The sequence below is a fragment of the Microtus ochrogaster genome, linkage group LG1 (genome assembly GCF_000317375.1).
Source record: "Microtus ochrogaster isolate Prairie Vole_2 linkage group LG1, MicOch1.0, whole genome shotgun sequence".
Classification (NCBI taxonomy): Eukaryota; Metazoa; Chordata; class Mammalia; order Rodentia; family Cricetidae; genus Microtus; species Microtus ochrogaster.
In genome coordinates, this window is record NC_022027.1 from 10,177,553 (window position 1) to 10,200,977 (window position 23,425).

At 35.8% G+C, this 23,425-nt stretch overlaps 1 pseudogene; it reads right to left on the minus strand.

The window, feature by feature from the left end:
* LOC101997752 overlaps window positions 1-23,425 on the minus strand; it is a 49,025-nt pseudogene that overhangs the window by 23,957 nt on the left and 1,643 nt on the right.

Below are 23,425 nucleotides of genomic sequence, written 5' to 3' on the forward strand. Positions count from 1 at the left end.
CATCTAAATTTCTAATATATTTGATCAAATGCTTTATAGTTTGATTGGCAGTTCATAAAAACTATGCTGTTTGATTTTTAAATGACCTGCCAGGATTTTTTCCCTAAAGTGTCTTCAGGATGCTGGAGCGCCTCCAATAATGACTGAGCCGCGGTTATGTAACGTCTGTACCGGAAAGTCCTGGTGCTGCTGGCAATTCATACACAGGCTGTTTTAACAGCCTTGTGGTGTGATCTCAGTAGTATTGCATTTGCAATCCCCTAATGATACAATGTGGGGAGCTTTACACAGGCATTGGTGTCTGTGCTTTCTGTTCCAACGTTGCTCTCTTTTTAGTTGGCTTAGTATTGGTTTTTGCTGTTTAGTTTTAAGAGTTTCCCTTGAGTCTTAAATGACTCATCTAAGAGTTAAAAGCAGTTATTTCTCATATATTTCTTGTCTTTTAATTATTTATTTGTTTGCAGCACTGTGACTCAGAGACCAGATATTTCCAACATGCATTACACACAAATTTTTACGTCTTTCTGTATTAGAATGCCCTTTTGCTTTGTCATCAAAATCACAGACCCAGAGACATCTTGGCCTTATATATGCTCCTTTAGAGGCATTGCAAGTTTGTATCTACATCTATGATATATTTTCAATTAATTTGTGAAAGATTTCACTTTGTGTTCCTATATTTGCTTTCATATCAACACCACTTATTTAAAAACTGATTGTTCAATCACCTTTGCTTGGTTTTATATATGGAAAAAGTACTGTCTCGGGATCCTGAATTCTATTTCATTCATTCATCCTTTCTTCGTTCTTTCTTTAGCTTTAAAATAATATTGAAAGATAGGAAGTGTGGAACTTTCATGGTTTTTTTTTCTGTGTTTTTCAGTTGTTCCAGATCTTGGTCTGACCATAAAATCTGTAAAATAAGTTTTGGGCGTCTCTAAAATACCTCTTAGGAATTTTGTTGGCATTGTGTTGTATATATAGTTCAACTATTGGGAGAGGTTGAGCTGTTCACAGTTTTGATGTATTGATTCTTCTTATCAATGGATATAAAATATAGTCTAGTTATCACATACTTGAATTCTTTTATAAGTTCTATAATTTGTCACATACAGACTCTGACCATAATTTGTAAGTTTCATTTCTAAGAACATGCTTATTAGAGTAAGCACCACATCTTTTAATTTCAAATTCTACTATTTCATTATTGACATGCAAAGAAGCTCCTGATGAATGTACTTTTACTTTCTATTGTTCTGAACTTTCCAGAGACAATCATGTCATTTCAAACATTTCCTTCTCAACCTATTTCCTGTTCTTCTGCTCTAGCAAGACTTTCAGGGCACTGGTGAGTAAAAATGAAGAGGTATCCATCTTTCCTAGCACTTTGCCTTAGTCAGAAAGCATCTACTTTATTATCATAAGAACACTACAAGCTATGTTTGTCTGGAAATAATTTTTCATCATATTCAGGAACTTCTTTCCCAATTCTTGTCTTATGGAAGTTTATATTTTGGATGAGTTTGGGGTTAGTTAATGCTTTCTGTGGACAAGTTGGAATGACAAGACAGCACTCTTCCATGTACTTCTTGCAGTAGTTAACATACTGGTTAAATTATTGATGCTGATCTAGCCTTGCACAGCTGGAGTAAATCCTAATGATCATGACTTCTAATTCTTTTTCAAACATAATAGATTTGACTGGACAGTATTTTTCAGAGAGTCTTAGGTTATTGCTCATTAGTAATACTCATTTTTAGTTTTCCTGTCTTGGCAACTTTTATATCACTTTTAATATTGCAATTATGCTGGCCTGGTGAATGAAGGAAAAATATCTCCTCTACTTTTAAATTTTAAAAGAAATTGTAAATAAATTACATTATTCCTCCTTCAGATGTTTAGTGGAGCTCAGGAATGAAGTGATTTTGACATATTTCTTCTTTAGAAAGCTATTTTCATTTAAATATTTTAAAAGATATACACTTATTCTATCTTTTTATTTTTACATATACCAATTTTAGACATTTCTTTATGCAAAATATTGATCATTTTAGTTCATGCTATCTTGTTCATGAAAATAGAGTTTCTCATAATATTTTTGTTACCCTTTTAATATCCATACGATGAACAATGTTAAACTCACTTTCATTTTTAATTTCAAAATTTTGTGCTTTTTCTCCTAAGTCAGGCAATGGTGGCACATAACTTTAATCCCAGCACTTGGGAGGCAGAGGCAGGCAGATCTCTGTGAGTCTGAGGTCAGACTAGTTCTACAAAGGGATTTTTCAGGGCTGGCTCTATAGCAACTGGGAAACCCTGCCTCAGAACCACCCCTTCCCCCACCCCAAAAAAAAATTAACCTAAATTTGTCAAATTCATTTATTCTTTTTAAATATTTGTGTTTAGTTATGGAATTGATGAATTGATTTCCTGTTTTAATTTCACTGATTTCTACAATCCATTAATTCTTCTTTCATTCCTATTTTACCTTAAGTTACTATCATTGTTTGAGGTAAAAACTTAGGTTATTGATTTTAGTTTCTTTTATTTTGAATATATTCCTATCACACCATATTTTTCTTTTTAAGCCTTACTTCTCCAAAAACCATAATAAATTATATTTTCCTTTCTTCCTGAAAATTTTAACTTTTTCTTGAGAAATTTAATTTTTTTCCTTATTATTTGACCATTTCATTCTTGTATATATTGACTTTTGGCTCCCAATATCTGGCTCCCAAAATCTTTCTTCTCAGCAGAGTATTCCTTCATTAATATCTTTTTTAACCACTGAGTTTAATTGTGTTTGTTTACATAAATGTGAGTGGGAAATCACTCACTGGACCATTGACAACTTATCAGTGACCCCATCATTGAGGAAAGAGATTCTGCCTACTCCAGCACATACTATCTGCCTATGAATCTTCAGAGAAATATAGTCTCATGACACATCTTCCTCTATTCCTGTTATCTAGAAGTAAATATTTTATACTATCTTTGGAGATTTTTATTATTTCTTTGTTATTGTTGTCTATCATGCTATTGATTTCTAGTTTCACTCAACTGGAAATCAAAAACATATTCTGTGATTTCCATACTTTTTAGAATTTGTTGGAATGTATTTTATAGTTCACAGTTTTGTCTATTTTGTAAATTTGATGAATAATTCCTTAAAAATGGAACAAGTATATATCTTGCCGTGTTTGAATACTTTTTAAATACCAATTAGATCACTGTATTGAAATGCTGTTTGAGTCAACTGTTAAATTTTCTCTCTGCTAAATTTATCAGCTACTGGAAAAGAGTGATACCATCTCCCCTACTACTGGACTTGTTGCTTGGTCATTTCTCATGCTCAACTGTTAGATTCACACACATGTCAGCTGATTTCTTACTCAGTAATGTATGCCTAACATTTTGACAATGAAAATTGACATTACCATCTATATTTTCATATTTCAGTGAACAATCTTCTGGCAAGTTCACCAAATAACTCTTCATTTATCTTAGTTTTTATTTTTATTAACTTCCCTGGAGTTAATTCATTTTAACTTAGTTCATTCTTCAAACTATTGCCTTTATGCTTACCTCATCTGCATACTCTTGCACCTCCACCACTTTTTCTATTAGAGTCCTTGGTATACAAATTGCCTTTAAATTCCCAGTCTAATTATCACCATCTCAGTTTTGTGTCTGAGTTTGATTCTGGTGCTTGCTCTGCCTCAGTAGATTTTTCTTTTTCTACACTAGTCTAACTTTGACTGCACATGACTCTTACCCTCCACAGTAATTGGTACGAATAATTACAACAAAAATAGAAAGTATCTGCATCAAAATATGCCAAGAACATTGTGAATCTAAGCAACCTGCTTAGCCAAAAAGTGTAAAATTAACACGTAAATTAACCAGGAAAAAAAAATCTTGAAATATATCTAATTAAAAGTGAGAAAAAGATTTCAATAGCTACTGCATAAAACATATACCCCCCATATATGTGTATGTATATGTGTGTGTGTGTGTGTGTGTGTGTAGTATGTATCCTGGATACCCAACAGGGTATTTGAAAATATATTCCAATTTCTAAAGGCAGTTCAAGGCTATCTAAAGGCCAGTTCAAAACAGAGCAGTTTGCCTCATCCCATTACTATTTTCTTCGAGGCTCAAGTCAATTGAAAGGATATCACCCTAGTCTATTTAGAATTGCATGCCTATTTCTTGGCCAATGCTCTCACAGATAATCTCACAGCCATAATCTCTCAGCTATCTCCATAACCCTAACCCAGGTCAATTGAAGCTACACTCTGATATTTTAAAAGGCATAATAATATGGAGCATTAAACCTGTCAAACTGTTTTGTGCTGTTGTAACAAAACATCTGACACTGAGTAATTTATCATGAATCAGAATATATTGATACATAATTCTGAAGACTGTGAAGCTGGAGGTCAAATGAAAGTATCTGGAAAAGGTCTTCTTGTTCTACCTTTCCATGGCAGAAAAGGGGGAAAAAAGCAGAGTGATAGAGGAAAAAAGAAAGCGGATCAGCCTCAACCTCATCCTTACATGAGAACCATTACCTTCAATGAGCAACCCACCCTCATAAAGATAGCGTTCATCCATTCATGACAGCGGAGTCTAATGACCTGTCAAAATGTCCATTTCTTAACACTACTACAGCAAATGTCAACACGAGCTTGAGGGGGAACAAATGTTGAAACAATAGCAATTCTGTTACCAGCAAACCCATTTTTATAAAGAGCTCTTGTGCTTGTGTATCTTTAATTCAAGACATTTTACTCCTACATGTATATGTTGCACATTTGTGAACTGGGAGACCTGCATGAAAATGATCAAAACAGCAATTTTGTCACATTCAAAAGTTAGAAACAATTTAAATTTCTATCAGCAGCAGATTAGATAAATTGCAGCACACTGTAGAATGCAATGTTACAAAGCAATGAAAAGATTGGTGGTACCACCATGGGCATCAACAAAGATAGATCATAGATGTGTAATTTTGAACAAAATAAGCAAGCCACAGAAGGATACTTATGGTATGATTTTATTAATATGAATTTCAAAATCAGGCAAAATCAAACATCCATTGTTTAAAAATTCATGCCTAAGTGATAAAATCATATTTACAAAGAAGAAGGAATAGTATTAACAAATGTCAAAACTAGCTCAAGGGTAAATATGGGAAGATACAACTGGGGAGCAGAATAGAGCAGTTGTGCATGTGGCAGTAATAAAATCTCACTTTTTAACCTTAGATCAAGTTATACACATATTCAGATCACTATTTTTTTTATTTAAATATACCATATTACTTCTTTTCAATTCTGTCTCTGTGAGTAATAGGATCTTTATTAGACAGCAAAATAAGGAATAATCCCACACATTTGGGAACATAAACAGTATGGTGTATTGATAATAGAAAAAAAATCTCAAAAGTCGGGGAAGAATCAGAGTGGATCATGGAGAAGTGGACTCCAAATAATGTGAAGGGGTTTAAAGGTGTCATTCTGTGGTCAGAGGGAGAAACCAATAGTTTTTGAAAGGTGACATGATATGATTACTTGTTCTACAATTACAAAAGGATGACACAGCTACATGGCTCAGTCGTATGAAAAAAAAAAAAGCAGAGCAAACACTTAGAATTTCTCTTCATGGATTAAAGAGTAACTCTTAGAAAGTAAGATTTTTCAGAAAGTTTCTGTAATTTATAAGGGCATGGGGGAAAAAAGACAAAATTTCATCAGAAAGCTATAAATCCAAGAATCCTTTAAGGAGCCAGAGAGAGAGAGAGAGATCCCACAGTATTATGAAAAGAACTAAAATAGATTAATATTTAAAAGGAAAAAAGGAAGAATGTCTGGAGAAATTTTATTATTTTCTTAGACAGCTCCCTCCTCTGGGAGAGTCACAGATCTGGTGATGGACTGTGACAGGTGAAGCCTTCCCCACTGGAAAGGATTTAAGACTGACTCCTAAATCTTAAAGACTGAGTCACACCCTTAGTTAATCCCTCCCTACCTTTGGTTCTTGGGTGTGCTCTGTGATTTGCTTCTCCATAGGAGACTCTGGCAACAATGGCTCCCACTCTATGGTTACTTTACATACTATTGCAAGCCTTCTTGCTGGTAGACTCTCTTCTCCTTGCTACTTTAGATTATTCAGACCATCTTCAAAGCTTTTCTAGGTAAAAAGTAGCACAGTAAGTAAGACAATGGCCCCCAGATAGCAGGCAGCAAGAAATACAAGCCTTTGTCTTACAATAGATAGAATTAAGAATAGCATATGTGAGCACAGAAGTAGATCATTTGCCAGTTTTTGACTTTATCCTACTCAGCATGTGGCTTACAATCCTGTAAGATAGAGCTAAACAAAGAATTCAGTTAGTACACAACAGAGATACCTGTATACCTATGTTTACTGTGATGCAATGTACAACAGCTATATTACAGATAAGCTAATTATCCATTAACAGATAAATTAAGAACTGTTATTATATACAGAGTGGAGTTTTATCTACTTATAAAAAAGAAAATTATGTCATTAGCAGGACTAAAACAGATGAAACTAGCAATCACCATATTGAATAAAATGTCAGACTCATAGACAATGGCACAGGTTTTAAGTCATGTGTGGACTTTGTATCTTAAAAGACATAGGAAGTAGATAAGGGAGTTTTTCGGATAGAGGAAGGAAGAAGAAAAAGGGGAGGGGAAAAAAGAAATTCAAGTGAATATCACCAAAGTGTGTGACCTCTAAGTATAATGTATCAGAGTGCAATTTTATTGTTTATTATAATAAACACATGTAAAAACTAGGGAAAATATACACAAGTTAATTCAAGCTACATTCTCCTTAATAAGTTTGGTAGTTTTTGTTTTTCAGACAATACTGCCAGTTCTTCCACTTATTTGACAGAAAGTCATCCTGTCATGAGTATAATTCATTAAAGATAACACTTTTCATTGTTTTCAATTCTTAAGAATTATTTTATTTTTGTTTGCAGATGTGTGCATATGCATGTGCACGTATATGTGTGCACATGCACGGGCATGTCTATGGAAACCAGAGGGGTGTCAGAATCCCTGTAACTGGAGCTACAGAAAGCTGTGAACTGCCTGATGTGGGTGATAGAAACTGAATATAAGAGCAGTATGTTCTATCAACTGTTGATCCATCTCTCCAGCCCCTCATTCTTGTCTACAGAAAAGAAAGAATCCAGATAAAGCAAACATACGCATTTAAAATCTATAAATTCTTCAGTGACGATGTGCATCAACTAGACTACTAAATCAGTCATAATATGCTACTAAGCAGAGCTAAAATATACACAAGACAAATAAATAAAGATCATCAGGTAATTAAATAATCAGGAAATTAAAAATGTTAAATGGACCAATCTAATAGTCTATAAGTCTAGGACAAATCAATAATGTTTAGCAAATCCAGTGTAAGTGAAGTCAAATTAAATGATATTCTTTAGGAAAGTTACTTTAAAGGAAATAAATTAAAGAAAAAATTTTTTAAAGGATAGAGAGTTCTAGAATGTCAATGTGAGAACTCTGACATACCAGTTTCAGCACAAAACATATGAAGGGTATAAGAAATCCAACTATGGTTAAAATAACCCTGAAAGCATACAACAAATAAATAACAATATAAAAAGAAAATATACAAAAATTTGTAAGGTAGTCATCTCTGACAATCTAATTATATCACTCTTTGACGACACAATTTAGTTTAAATAATCATTCCAAATTGGTTCAGTCATTAGCTTCTGGCTCATTTCCTTCAGATAAAAGTCACAGTGAGGACACCTTCACAGGAGGATTGAGACATCAGATGTTCATCTTGTCCAGCAGCTATTTCCAGGAGAGGCTATGTTCTCTGATTTAGCCAAAATAACTTGAATTCTTTCTTCCACTTAACTCCAAACATTTATGTAATCTCTGCCAAGAACAGAGCACTGGCAACACCAAGGTTTTCATCAGCCTCATCTGGTTATTTATAAAGCAATAACTTCCAGCCAAGGAGTTCACCTAGGGAGACCAGAGACTTCTGACCCTGACCCCCACATAACCACACAAAACAAAGCTGCCACTGAAAAGTCTGTGCCACAGGGCCCACCCAAACCCAGTCTAGGCAAAGGAGTCTGAGATTAATTTGATTTGCCATTAGAGCAATTAAAGGCCAAAGAGCTACTAAACCTAATAGAGTAAGCATCCAGTGATTAGTGGAGCTTAACAAATGAATGTGGCAGGGGAAAAAAAGACAAGAAGTCTGATAGAGGAACTGTTAGCAGAGAGTTTGCACACATAGAAGTGAGCTATCTGAAGAACAACATAAGAGCCTTCACATTGGGGGAAGAATATTTCCCAAAAATATCTCTGCAGGCATTGGACACATTAGAAGAAAAATAATACTGACAATGACGCCTAGGGACTTTCATGGCCCAGTTGTGCATATTCCAGACACCTAAGAGGAGAGACCATTGACCCACCCACCCTGGCCCTAGTTCTTACAACTTGTCTCTATATCATATCAACTGTTTCAAACACAGCTGCATACTTCCTTGTCTCTGATCCTTCCTGCTCCTGGCCTCACTCGTCCAACCCTAATGTTCCCTTTTCACTCCAGTATCCTCCATTGCAACCTTTGTAAGAAGCTTCTGTTTTTCACCAAGGCCCTGTTCCCTGTTATACCCAAATCTGTGAAGTCACCCAAAAGCCAACAGTGAGATTGACTCCAATATGTGAAAGCAAAGAGCCTTTATTTTATGCAAGTTTGCAAGCTCAGTCTCTCTGCATATCCAACATATTGTAATAAATAGAGACCCCGAGCTCATTTAGAGTTGGGTTCTTAGTGTAGTAAAGGTGGGGGTGAGGGGTTTCTGAGGTTCAGGGCCATTGATTGATTGGCTGACATTTGTCTAGGGGTGCCTTGGTGAGTGTGTGTGCTGGCAGGTGATCCTATCTACAGTGGTTGGAATGTTAGACATTTTCTTTGGATGGTCCATTCTAAAGTGGTGCTCAGGTGATCTTAGTTTATGGTCCTTCCTGCAACCAGGTATTGCTTCAGGGTAAGCTATGAGACTCAGGCCTCCATTAAACTTATCAATGGCTGAGTCCTATTCTGGCAGGTGTTAATGGTTAGAAGTAAAGAACTTCCTTTGGGTGGTTTGTTTCTAGTTAGCATATTATGGCTGACTCCTATGTTCCCCTTATTTCCTTCAGAAAGCTGTGTCTCTTGAATCAGTGGCATCTTTAAGGAGTAATGTTGGTACCCACAGTTGTTATTCTCCATTTCTAACTATGACTATAACATATAAAGAGAAACAGAAGCACACACACACAGAAAAGGCACATAATAGAATCCACTATGACAGGAGATCAAATATGTATTTACAAAGATTTCAGAGTAGTTTTCAATGTGCTTAAGAGACTAAAGGAAATCATGAAGGAATTAAATGCAGGTTACAGCAACAATGTTTTATCAAACTGGAAATATTGGTAAAGAACAGATAACTAAGAAACCACATCAAAATCCTAGACTGTAAATATGTAGTAACAGGAATAAAAACTTCGTATTCAACATTTGATTTAACCTGCAGAAGAAAGTGCTCAAATGTGCAGCTGAATTAAATGAGATTATAAACTGGGAGGAAGACAGAGCAGATATGACGAAAACAAGCACAACTCAAAAGAGATGCCAGAGCAGTGCACATGGCTGGCATACAATGGGTACACTGTGGAGAGAAACTATATACAGTCATGCAAGAATATGTCAGCAAAACTGAAATGGACAATGGGCCACAGCTTAGTATCGTAACTGTGAAAACACAAATTCCCTGTCCTTCCCTGATAGTTATTGCTAAAGAAAAGGTCTTCTAGTCTCCAGTACAGCTCAATAACAACAATGTTCATTATTCAGTTAAAAAAAAAAAAACCTACTGCTTTTAAAAGGCAACAAAGGGAAAATTGGCCTGTAAATTAAAGTATCTTCAGGTAACATAGCCTGTGATGAAAGTCCTCTTGAAAATTGGGGGTGTAAAAAATCAAGCCAGTAATCCTAGTACTTGGGAGATGGAGACAGGAGGATGTGGAATTGGAGGCTTACATAAGCTATATAACAACAATGAGAAAAAAAAAACTTCAACAAGAAAAGGGTAAAAAAAACAGAAATAAACAAAACTAAAGAAAAAGAAAGAAGACCTCACGTGGAATTTCCCTCTGTGTGCTGTGATTACCATTGATAAATAAAGGAACTGCTTTGGGCCTATTAGCAGAGCTATAGGGGAAGAGAGCTATGCAGGGAAAACTAAGATGAATGCTGGGAGAAAGGAGGTGGAGTCAAGGAGAAGCCATGTAGTGTCCACTGGAGACAGATGCTGAAGCCTTTCTTGGTAAGCCACAGCCTCATGGCCATATACAGCGTAATAGAAATGGGCTAAATTAATATGTAAGAGTTAGCCAATAAGAAGGTAGAGCTAATGGGTCAAACAGTGATTTAATTAATACAGTATCTTTGTGATTATTTTGGGGCTAAGTGGCCAGGAACCAACAAGCACTTTCTCTTCCAACAAATTGGTGCCCACATGGCCAACTAAAATCCACTTAAAACCTGGGAGGGCTTGCACAGGAATTCTAGACACAAAAGAATGGAGTTAAGCATTGTTTGCTAGTGGCATTTTCTTGGATGGGCTCTGCTTGCTAGAAGCAAGCAGAGGCACGGCTCCTTTAAGAGAGGTTTTCCTGACTGAGTGGTAGAAGAAAACCCACATAGTTTTGAAATGCTGGCTTTCTGGGCCATACTGCTAGCATGACCTCTGCTTTTTTGAGACATGGAGAATTTGGATGGGGTTTATAAGCAGCATGCTACAGCTTACTTGATGGCAACATTGACAGGCTGTGTGCTTAAAAGTGGGGCAGTGTGCATGGCTCTCAGAGGTAAAAGCAGCTCTGCTATGCTGGACTGGGTAGGACAAGCAGATAGTACTGTATTTGACCTAGTAATGCTGCAGCTTACATTTTAAGAAGTGCTTAGAATTTTAAGAAGCACTCCTGAACAATAAATAATTATAAATACACAGAACAGATTTAGACATAAAAGACCTCTAAATGGATCTAAATGTGTTAGATAAATGTACATAGGTATGGGAGGAGAAGAAAAAGAGTAATGAGAATTGGAAAAGAAGTAAATCATTTTTTTTAAAAAAGTCTTTAAAGAGACAGCGTACAGGCAGTCATAAATTAAAAGGAATAAAGAAAAATAAGCTGTGTAAAGAAGGACTATGCACAGAGAGTCTGGATTATGTATATTATTCTATTTTCTTTGAATTTTTTGACTGTGAAGGAGCTAAGTACAGAGAGACATTTCATTATGTGAGCTGTTAGGCTAAACCAACATGTATATTATAATGGTATCTTGACTTCCGAATTTGAGCCTAAGGATATGTTGCTTTGGAAAAGAGGTTCTTCCTTTGTTTCCACAGAGGATGAGAACCTGTGGATTCATTCTAAGATAATATGGTTTGATAAACAACAACCTCCTGAGAGGTCACCATGAACACCCCCCAAAAGAAAATATTTCACCCAATGAACAGCAGGAAGCAGGTTGGAGAAACCATGTCAACATTCCAAAATATTGTTTATAAATGTTTATTTATATTTAAAGAGGGATATGTTATAGAGATTTGCATTGGTATGGATCTTGTTTATTGATACAAATTTAAGGTCAATTTTGTTATATATATTTTTTTGCTCTTGATTAAAGTATTGTGTTTGTGTAGATCATTTAAAAATGTAATGTATAATCAATAAATACAGGTTAATAGATAATCATCTATAATAGTCAAGCTTGTAGTCATGTTACTTAGATTTTCTAGATGTATAGAGAAGTATTTCAATTAGCAGGTATTCTTCAAACCTTTCAAAGACCTACAGAACATGGCTTTAAATGTTTTAAGAATTTAGGACTTTTCATGATAATGAGACACATCTGTTCCTGGCAGCACCAATTACTTCAAGAGGAAGATGGGCATCAAAGAGGCTCCTTATAGAGTTGGTTAGGTATTTGGGCAAGAAACTGCTCTTATCTGAACTGCTTGATAAACTGGACATGCATGATCCACAGAGAAATAACTGTTGAACTGATCTAAAGGTGAGATGATCCTTTGGGGTTCCTGATACACAAAAGAGTCTGCCAAACATTCTGTAGGACACAGAAAAATGTGGTGGACAAGCTGCCAATATAGGTGGAACTGCCTTTGAAATTTCCTCCTTCATGGGAAAGTCAGCTGGATACTGTGTGCCTGTGGGCTGAAGATGGATGCCCCAATGGTACAGAACTTTGAGTGACTGTCTAGGCAGTGAGATGTCTCTGTCAATTTTAGAGTTTTGAAAGTTTCTTAAATGCACTTCCTTTTACTTAGGTAATATTATATCCTTCTGGAATCTTTGATGGAGTTGAAGAATTTATAGTTATAATTATAATTTTCCTTACTTATAATAAAAGATAAAATAGATATAAATATTGTAACTGTAATTCTTGCGTGATACCTGTTCTGTTATATGTAATTTTACTATGTTGAAGTTCAAACCTTTCTTTTTTATTTAAACAGAAAATGGGAGGTGATATGGGATTTCTCTCTGTTTTGTATGATTACCATTGATAAATAAAGGAACTGCTTTGGGCCTATAGTATATAGCTATAGGTGAAGAGAGATAGGTGGGGAAAACTAAGCTGAATGCTGGGAGAAAAAAAAAGGTAGAGTAAAGGAGAAGAAGCCATGTAGCCACACCGGAGATAGACACCAGAGCTTTTCTCGGTAAGCCAGAGCCTTGTGTCCATACACAGATTAATATAAATAGGCTAAATTAAAATGTAAGAGTTATCTAATAAGAAACTAGAGCTAATGGGACAAGCAGTGATTTAATTAATACAGTTTCTGTATCATTATTTCAGAGCTAAGTGGCTGGGAACCAACAAGTGCCTCTCTCCTCCAACAAAGACCAGGTTTGCTGTAGGAAGTCTTACAGCCAGTGGTAACCTGCCCACTGGGGCATGGCTTCTTATACTATTTATGCTGATGTAGAGGATGTGTCTGGTCTCTTTACTGGCTGTGGGATTTGGTTTCTGTTTTCCATTCCAACAGAGAATTTGCTTTGTGAGTCTACCCCTAAATAAATAACTGTCTATTTTTCACAATTCTGAGCTAATGTGGGATTTCTTTTAAGCATCCTTCATCATCATCTAACACCCACATGGATTCTGACTCCACACCTACTGGGTGGATGATCTACAGGCCTAGCCAGTTCATAGCCCAGACAGTCTCCCAACCCTGCCTGCTTGGCTTACTTTTACCTAAACAATTGTTTTGTAGAACCCCCACCATAGCGGAGCTTACTGCGTGTGCCTACTCGGAAATTTTCCAAGCTCATGCACAACTGCCATGTTACCTGGCACAGTTCCCTGGCACAGGTCCCTGGTACAGTTTCTTGCCATGTTTTGGCTTGTACAGCTTCAGGTTTCTGCTCTCTGCCATGAGTTCTGGGTTTCTTGCTCTGTGTGTGGAATTGATTTAATTGCTTTTAATTTGTCAAGCAAAGCATACTTCTCAATATTTAACCAGTACCAAGGTGGGAAACTAAAGCAACTTGGAATTAAAGCAGATCAAGACCATTCCTGTGGCAACTGCAACTCTGCCTCAACAGACAATAAAGATTTTTACACCTAACACCATTTACCAGATCATATAACATGCAATTAATAAATCAATATGGCAGATTACATTAATATTGAAACTTTTAGTAACTTTTTTGGTAATATTATGAATTGTATTATATAAAGTTTATATGATTATGGTGATGCTTCAATTTATTGGGTATTGGGACTCAGTTTTCTTCTCCATATTCTATCAGTAAGAGAGAATATGGCACTTTTAGTAATAATGCCTTTACAGACTAATAATGAATAGCTAGTTGACAGAATTAATAACATTGAAAATCAAAAGTTGCCTGAAAAAAATTAATACTATTAAAAAGGACAAAATTAATTTTACAGAAAAAATTGAATCCCTATCTAGGGGTAGTAAGAAATTATATGAAAGAATTCATACTATTGAAAATAACAATTAAAATTTGTTAAAAAGTTATAATAAGTTAGCAGATATCTCTCCACAATAGCAATCTGCACACCATTCAAGTAATGTCCAAGGAGAAGATATTATCCTTAAAGGAGAAACTTCAGACCTTGAAATCACATATGCAGAATGAGGACCAGAGGCTAGGTGCCTCATTGAAATCACAAAAATATATACAGTCCAGGAGATTAAGGCTTTACAAGGGACAATAGTAAAAAATTTGAAACAATTGAGGAAATTATTAGAGTTGATGAGCAGGGAAAGAAAGTCAGAGAAGGAAGCTAAAGTCATATATGGTTGATATTGCAGGAAATTTATGGGATCGTGACCTGCTGCAGCAATGAAATACCCAGATTAACATTCCTGCACTCCCAGGAACTCATGATTCTGGGAAGGATATTATAAGGTACTATACACAAAGGTCACTAGCCATTCAGGCCGTAAAAGAGCATAAAGCCACTAGCAAACCTTTAGAAGTACCAACAGCCCTACCTTTAAAATGGTTAATTGAGAAACCAATATGGGTTAAGCAGTGGCCTTAGCTGAAGATAAGTTGTAGGCTTTAGAACAGCTGGTACAAGAGCAACTAGATGCTCACCATATTGAAAATCAACCAGCCCTTGGAATTCTCCTATATTTGTTAAAAAAAAATCTGGTAAATGGAGAATGGTGATAGATCTAAGAGCTACCAATAACGTAATTCAGCCGTTGGGCCCTCTACAATCAGGAATTCATCTGCCTTCTCTATTACCAAAAGATGGCATTTTTTTTTTTTTTTTTGGTTTTTCGAGACAGGGCAAAAGATGGCCTTTTATAGCTATTTATTTAAAATATTATTTCTTTACTATACCTTTACATGAAAAGGATAAAGAAAAATTTGCATTCAGAGTGCCTACCTATAATAATTCTCAGCCTACTAGGAGATACCAATAGACTATCCTCCCATAAGGAGTGCTCAATAGCCCTCCTGTGCCAATACTTTGTAAATCAGCCATTGGAAATAATGTGTAAACAATTTCCTAAGTCTATAATTTACCATCACATGGATAGCATTTTGCTATCTGTTTCAAACATGGATACTTTAGAAGGAATGTTTGAAGTAAAGAAATGGCACTGGGTTTTGATCCTACTGCACGTACTGGCTTTGTGGGAGCCTAGGTTGTTTGGATGTTCACCTTACTAGACCTGGATGGAGGTGGGAGGTCCTTGGACTCCCCACAGGGCAGGGAACCCTGACTGCTCTTTGGGCTGATGAGAGAGGGGGAGTTGATTGGGGGAGGGGGAGGGAAATGGGAGGCGGTGGCGGGGAGGAGACAGAAATCTTTAATAAATAAAATAAAATAAAATGGGAAAAAAGAAAGGTTTTGCCAAAATGGGGATTACAAATTGCTCCTGAAAGATTACACAGAGAAGATTCTGTCAATTACCTAGGTTGTAAAATAGGTTTGCAGAAAATTAGGACACAAAAGGCACAAATTAGGACAGGCTGGTTTAGCAGTCTTAATGACTTTCAAAGATTATTAGGAGACATTTCAAGTCTACAATCAGCTGTTGGGATAACACCTGATCAAATAATTCATTTAAACAAAACCTTAGATGGTGATAAATACTTGAATAGTCCCAAAGAATTAACAGCTGAAGCAGAAAAGAAATTGACAATTGTTGAGGAGAAATTACAGGAAGCATATGTGGATAGGGTGAATCCAAATCTTAATTGTATTCTAGTCATATTGCCTTCCAGAATTTATTTTACAGGTATTTTAATGCAGAAGGATGATATTATCTTAGAATAGATCTTTTTACCACATAAACCAAGTAAAAAATTAAAAAATTATGTGGAAAAATTCTCTGAATTAAGGTAAATTGAGACTTTGTCAATTAGCAGGTATAGACTTAGCAGAGATTATAGTGCCTTTCACTACTGATAAAATAAAAAAGTTATGGGAAGACAATGAACCATAGAGAAGATCTTGGGCTAATTTTTGGGGAGAAATTAATTGCAATTCTCCCCAAAGCAATAGACTTAACCTTATAAAGAGAACTTCTTGGATTCTTCTCCAAATTGTACATGATGCACAAATAATTGAAGCCCGTACCTTTTATACTGATGAAAACAAATAAGGGAAGGCAGGTTACAAATCAGAAGGATTAAGTAAGGTGGAAGAAAGCCCTGATAATTCTGTCTAGAAGGCAGAATTATATGCTATTCTCATGGTGTGAAGGAATCTCTTAATATAGTTACTGATTCACAATATGCAGAAAATGTTGTCTTGCATATTGAAACCACTGAATTTATACCAGATAATACAGAATTGACTTCATTATTTATCCAGGTGCAAGACATAATCAGGAATAGGCTTTGTCCTATATGCATAACACACATCTGATCCCATATGGGTTTGCCAGGTCCTCTAGCACAAGGTGATGTAGAAATTGACCAATTATTGATTGGAAGAATGTTGCAGGTCTCAGAATTTCATAAAAACATCATATCATTTAAGTCATAGCAAAGATTTAAAGAAAGAGTTTTCTATTAAATGGCAACAAGCTAAGAAGATTATAAAGAAATGCCCTACTTGATCTTTCTATAACCAAACATTGCAACCTGCTGGGCTAAACCAAAGGGTACTCAAAGGAATGAAATTTGATAGACAGATGAGTTCCACTTTGCAGAATTTGGAAAATTAAAATATTTACACCATACCATTGACACTTATTCAGGTTTTCAGTGGGCAACAGCTTTGATCTCAGAAAAGGCTGATTTGGTAATCACACATTTATTAGAAGTTATAGCCATCATGGGTATACCTGACCAAATAAAGACAGATAATGGTCCAGTATATGTCTCTAAAAAAGTAAAACAGGTTTTTTTTTGTTTTTTGGTTTTTTTTTGCTTATTATTATTATATTAAGCATATTACATATACCACACAATCCTACAGGTCAGGCAGTTATAGAAAAATCAAATTAAACTCGAAAGGATATGCTAAACAAACAGAAAGGGGTAGAAAAAGGCCCCCCCAGAAATAAATTACATAATACTTTATTAACCTTGATTTTCTTAACGCTAATGAGAAAGGGACAACAGCAGCAGAGAAACATTGGATAATAAGTCTTCTGAATTAAATAAACTGGTTTATTTCAAGCATGTGTTGACCTCACAATAGAAGCCAGGAGATGTGCTACGTTGGGAAAGGGGTTTTGCTCTTGTTTCCACAGGAAAAGAAAAACTATGGATAGCATCAAAATTAATAAAGATTCCAGGACAGGCTCCAAAACCACAGAGAAACCCTGTCTCAAAAAACCAAAAAAAAAAAAAAAGATTCAGTTTGAAAAGGAGAAACCTCTTGAAAAAGAGAAATGACAGCTCATCCACAATGGTGACAACCATACAGATGGTTAGGAAACCTCATAAGGGTTGGGGCAGGGTTCTGTTCTTGTCTTTGCAGGAAAATACTCATCTTCCAAAATTTAAGAGACCCTGAATATTTGAATGCTAACAGTTGGAAAAATAACTGTCCACTAAGGATCACCAAGAAAAGGAAGGGATCATGATTTTTGACATCAGGTAATTGATACATTTTACACACACACACATATATAAATTACCCACCTACTGGTGTGTGGCCTCTTATACTATTTATGCCAATGCAGAGCATGTATATCGCCTCTTTACTGGATGCAGGATTCAGTTTTTGCTCTCCATTCCAGCAGAGAATTCTGATTTGTGAGTCTACCCCTAAATAAATGACTGTCTATTTTTCTCAATTCTGAGCCAGTGTGGAATTTCTTTAAGTGTCCTACATCATCACAGGTTAAAAATTCTTCTTATAATATAGCAATAAAAATAACTTACAAAGTGAAAGACAATAGCCTTTTTTGTCTCCCAACTTTTTATTATTATTATTTTATTTTATTACTTTATTCGAGACCAGCCTGGTCTACAAGAGCTAGTTCCAGGACAGGCTCCAAAACCACAGAGAAACCCTGTCTCGAAAAACAAAAAACAACAACAACAAAAAAATACCAATCCAAATTCCCACTCTCTCCTCTCCTCCCACTCCCTTCGCACTCCCTCCATACACCCTTCCCCCCACCCAATTGCCTTTTAAAGTTCTTTTCTACAAACACCTACTTTTGTATTATTTTTCATATATATATGTATATATAAATTATGCAAAAGCAGCAAAATAAAAAAGAAAAAATGTTTTTCTATAATTACTTTTATTATTTTTCAAAAATAATTGCAAACATAATTGTAACTTATTCATTTCTCTAAAGATCATAGTTTTAAATATAATTACACTCTGATATCCTGAGGATTGAAACGTCAACTCCTAAGTCAGGGGAAGGATATAATCAGATATCTACCACCCATCATCATGCATGGTACTTATCTATGCTTCTTCTATAGTCATCATCTCTCTACATGCCATCTAGCTTTCAAATTTTATCACTTGAAGTGGTATAAAATTAAGGATGTCTAAGAAAATATATATATATTCTTTGTCTGTGTAGTGCAGACTTTTCAGGCCCAACATTTCAGGATTTTTGTAGCTTTTTAAAATTTGATGTTTCTAGTCTCGGCTTACACGTAGTCATCAATACTTTCTAGTCCTTTCACTTTTACATAAATTATTCATTTAGATTAAACAAAGAGGAAAACACACTGAATTTGAAATATAACTTTAAATATACGTTGGGCTGACAAATTTTCCAGGTGATTGCAATAGTCAATTTTCATTTAGTCACAGTTCTAAATGTTCTTTACAGTGAAGGCATAATCTGTGCATATAGTACACAAACTAATGATAATATGGTAAAACTGGAACACAGTCATGTTTTAAAAAATGTATATTGTCTCATTAGAGACACTATGAACAGAAGCAATGGACAGAGTGGATTTCCATCTCAGTAGATGTTGAGTTTAATTTGAACCATTATCCCATTATACATTCATCACCTGACATAATTTGACTTAAAAGTGGGTGATGCAGCAATGATTAAATCATGGATTTATCAACACTGAGGTTTATAGCAGGAACCTATAGCAGTGGTTCCCAATCTTCCTAATGCTGAGAACCTTGAATATAGTTCCGCAAGTTGCTCTGAACCCAGTCATAAGATTATTTTTGTTGCTACTTCATAATTGCAATTCTGCTACTGTGATGAATCATAATGTAAATATCTGATATGCAGCCCCTAACGGGTCTCAACCCCTAAGTTGAAGACTGCTTGTCTAGAGGCAGCTGTGTGGTTGATGGTTAAATTACACCATGAGAGAAACAGCCTCCCTGATGACAAATCTTAACTTTTTAGTTTACTGGTTTGAAAATCTTGAGGAAGTTTGTTTAACTTCATTTTAATTTTTTTAAATTTATTTGTCTATGTAAAGGAAGAAAGACCATCCAGTCACTCGTACACAAACCTGAGACCATTAGCTGATGAGATAAAAACACTGCTTTTTATGGCGTTTATAAAGGAAAGGGAGCCAAGCTCTGTAGTGACACACTTGACTCTCTAACAAACTTTGATTTATCACTAATCATTGTTTTCTTTCCAAAACAAAAATAATTTTATAAAATGTTTTAAATGACTATACTCATTTTAGATTTTCTTTCTACTTATTTCTATATGGGGATATTCTATGCACATAAATGTAAGATCTACAGAGGCCAGGTGAAGTAGCAGTCTCCCTGAAACTGGAGTTATAGGCTATTGTGAATCACCCAACTTGTATACTGAGAATTACCTTGAGTCCTGTGGAGGGCAGTACAAACTTTAAATTGATGAGCAATCATACCAAACCTTAATCTGATTATTTATATATATTTCAAAAATGGTAAAATTTTCCAGATATACTATGAAGTCCTTAATGCATTTTATCATTAAAAAATGTTTTGCCAATCTTTCTTTTGTACTTTGTGTACCTATGTATCAGAGATGTCACATACTAAGATATAATTTAGATAAAAGAAATCATTCACTATATATTAGTGTGGGGCTTTGAATAGGAATCTTCCCCCAAAGGCTCATAGATTAGAATGCTTGGTCACCAAGAAGTTACACTATTAGGTGTGGATTTGTTGGAGTAGGTGTGGCCTTGTTGGAGGAAAAGTGCCACTTGGGTTGGGCTTTGAGGCTTCAAATGCCCAAGCCAGGGCCACTATCTCTCTCTTCCTGCTACATGCAGATCCAGATGTAGAACTCTTGGCTCCTCCTCTAGCACAATGCCTGCCAGCACGTCTCCATGCATCTTGTCATGACAATAGTAAACCTCTGAAACTGTAAGTCAGCCCAAATAAAATGTCTTCCTGTATAAGGGTTGCCATGGTCAAGGTGTCTCTCCACAGCAATAGAACATGAACTAAGACCATTAGATTACTCCATTTATCTACTAGCACCCAATTACTATTTCTCTAGTCTTAGACAAGCCCTAGACTATTTTCAATCTCAAAATTTATAATTATGTTCATAGTTACAATTTGAGAGGTGGGGTTAAGAGAAAAATGAGAAGAAAGTTACATTTCAGTGTGTTTGCTTAAAGAACTGCCTTCATTGGTGTTCTTTCCATATTCTTAAAAGTCTGAATTAGATTAGCGCTCGGGTCATTTTCTTTCCCCTTGAAGAACTTTAGATTCTCTTCCAAAGCAGTTGACACTGTTTTTGTTCATGTGAGCTTTGAAATATTGTGTTGAAGATTGGAGGACATTTAGATTTTTGTGTTTTGATGTCTTTAAATAAGAGATAGGGCTTAAGTATGACTACTCAAAAACTCAGGTGCTGACAATGTAAGATACCAGGCTTTCAGCAAATTGTCTTGTCAAAGAGCTCCTTCCTCCTGTTAGAATAAGCTTCCCCTATGAAGAATTTGATGAATGGAGCTGGTTCTCCATGGCCCTCTGCCTTCTACTCTGTAAAAGATTAGCCACGCAGGTCATCACAAGGTGTTGGTGACCTCATCTCAAGCCTCTCGCATAAAGCATTGTGGGAAAATAGATTTTTATTCTTAACTTTTCTTCCCAGCAGCCTGCATAGCATCTTTCGGTACCATGAAAGCAAGCCATCAGGGAGGAAGCTTTCTGGTAAATACCAACTGGATTTCTCCACATCTTATTGCAAATGTGTCTGGTGTTTTCAACAATGTGGTCTTGCTATCAAGTTCTGGTGGACAATAGCCGTGACTATCTTCAAAGGAAATATTCTTACCTATGGCTTGTGAGAGATGTATTATCCCCTATATAATATAACTTCAATTAAACTTTTTCATATGATATGTGTAAAATTTATACATATAAAGTTTATAAAAATAAGCTTACATGTGATTTTTATTTCAAACATTCTTAGGGTTAGTTCTCCCTCCCCATTTCTCCTCTATATCACGCTCCCATCTTTCTCCCTATTTAAAGCACACCCTCTATTATTCTTCCTTTCTCAATCATATTATCTGTGTTTTATTATCTATGTGGTAGTTTAAATGAGAATGGTCCCCGACATGAATTCACATATTTGATCCTCAGCTGGTGGAACTATTGGGGAAGAATTGGAAGATCTGACCTAATTGGGAGAGGTGTGTCACTGGGGGCAGAAGGGTTGAAGTTTCAAATGTCTTGGTCAGTTCTCTGCCTTGTTGTTGTTTCTCAATCAGTGACCTCTTGGTTAGTGTTCCAGTACTGCCAGAGTGCCTGATGATGGCTAACTGAAAGGCCCAAATACAAACACTGTCTTATTTCATGAAATTCCTTGAACATAATATCTTATCAGAGCAACAGAAAAGTAACTAAGATAGAATGTGGTTCCAGGAGTGGGCTGGGTTTTTTGTTATTTTTGTTTTTGTTGTTGGGTTTGTTTGGGGAATTTTTTATTTTCATTTTGTTTTGAGAAAAGTGAAAGACTCTGAGACTTAGAAAAGCAGTTGAATGCTATAAGTAGGGCTTAGTAGACAATCCTTTTAGGAACTTGGATAACAGTGGTGCTGAGAGCAATGTGGACAGTGGGAGCCCAGTTCAAGAGGTTTCATGGGAGACGAATAATAGCACTGGACCTGAGACCATTCTTGTGATATTTTGGAAAAGAATGTGATTTGTGACTGCTTTTTTTTGCCATTTTCCTAAGAATCTGTTAATAAAGAGTTCAAGATTAATTTCTTTGGTGGAAGAGATTTTAGGACAGCCTAATATTGACTATATATTGTGGGGTTATTAGTGATCAATTTTATGCAGGTCCAGAATAAAAAAGAGCAAGTGAAGAAAAATAAAATGCAAAAATGTACAGTTTGGGGAGAAAAAAGAGCAAGGAAATCTTGATGGTGGGGTTTGTGATAAAAGACAGAAGAGGCCTGATGGGAAAGAAAATAAAGGCAGTGGCTTTCCCAGCTAAGTTTCTAACTAGCCAAAAGCAACACCTAGGGAACTGTCTGCTCCTACAAAGCAACAAATTGAGGCTGCTATGGTGTGATTCCAGGTTGCCAATATTCATCCTTAGTTAATAGTCAGACTTGACTGCATTGTCCATATGGCTATGACTTCCACATTATAAATAATACATGAGTAAAGGGGTTTTGGAATATTTCTCAGTGGTTAAGGGCCTCTAAAACCAGGAATGTGACAGGAAATACTTGCTTGGAAGACTAGAGAGGCCACTGCATGCAGCTATAAAAGAAAAGCCTGAACTGCATTAAAAACCCTAAGATGATGGGATACCAAGCCCATAAGACATTTATTAAAGAGATCTATAGATAGGGAGTAAAGAAAGTCCAAGAAGAAAACTGTGTTGTATTCACCAAAGAGAGAAGAATGGAGCCATCTAAGCCCCTTAACATCAGACATTGAGCCACAGGATTTAGAGTTCTACCTACTGGGTTTTGGTCTTGAATTCATCCAATATTTCCTCTTAATGTCTCTTTCCTTCCTTTTGAAATGATAATGTATATTCTGTGCAATTGTATATTAGAAGTATGCAACCTGATGTTTTATTTTAAGGGAGTTTAGAAGGAAGATATTGCCCAGCCCCTGAAAATAGATATTGGACTTTTTTTTTTCAGGAGGGTATAGAAATGTGCTGTTTTATTACAAAGAGTCTCACAAAATGAAAATATCTCAAAAAGGAAGCTAGGCTAACACCTCCACCTGTAGAGTTGGGGGAGACAGGCAGTGGGCGTTTTTCTGCTTGCCTGAGTCTGGTGGGAAGGGTATAAACAGAACAGATCTAAAAGTGGCTGATTTTACCTAAGCCTGAAAACGAGGGGTCCCAGAAGACCCAGTCACCCCTTCT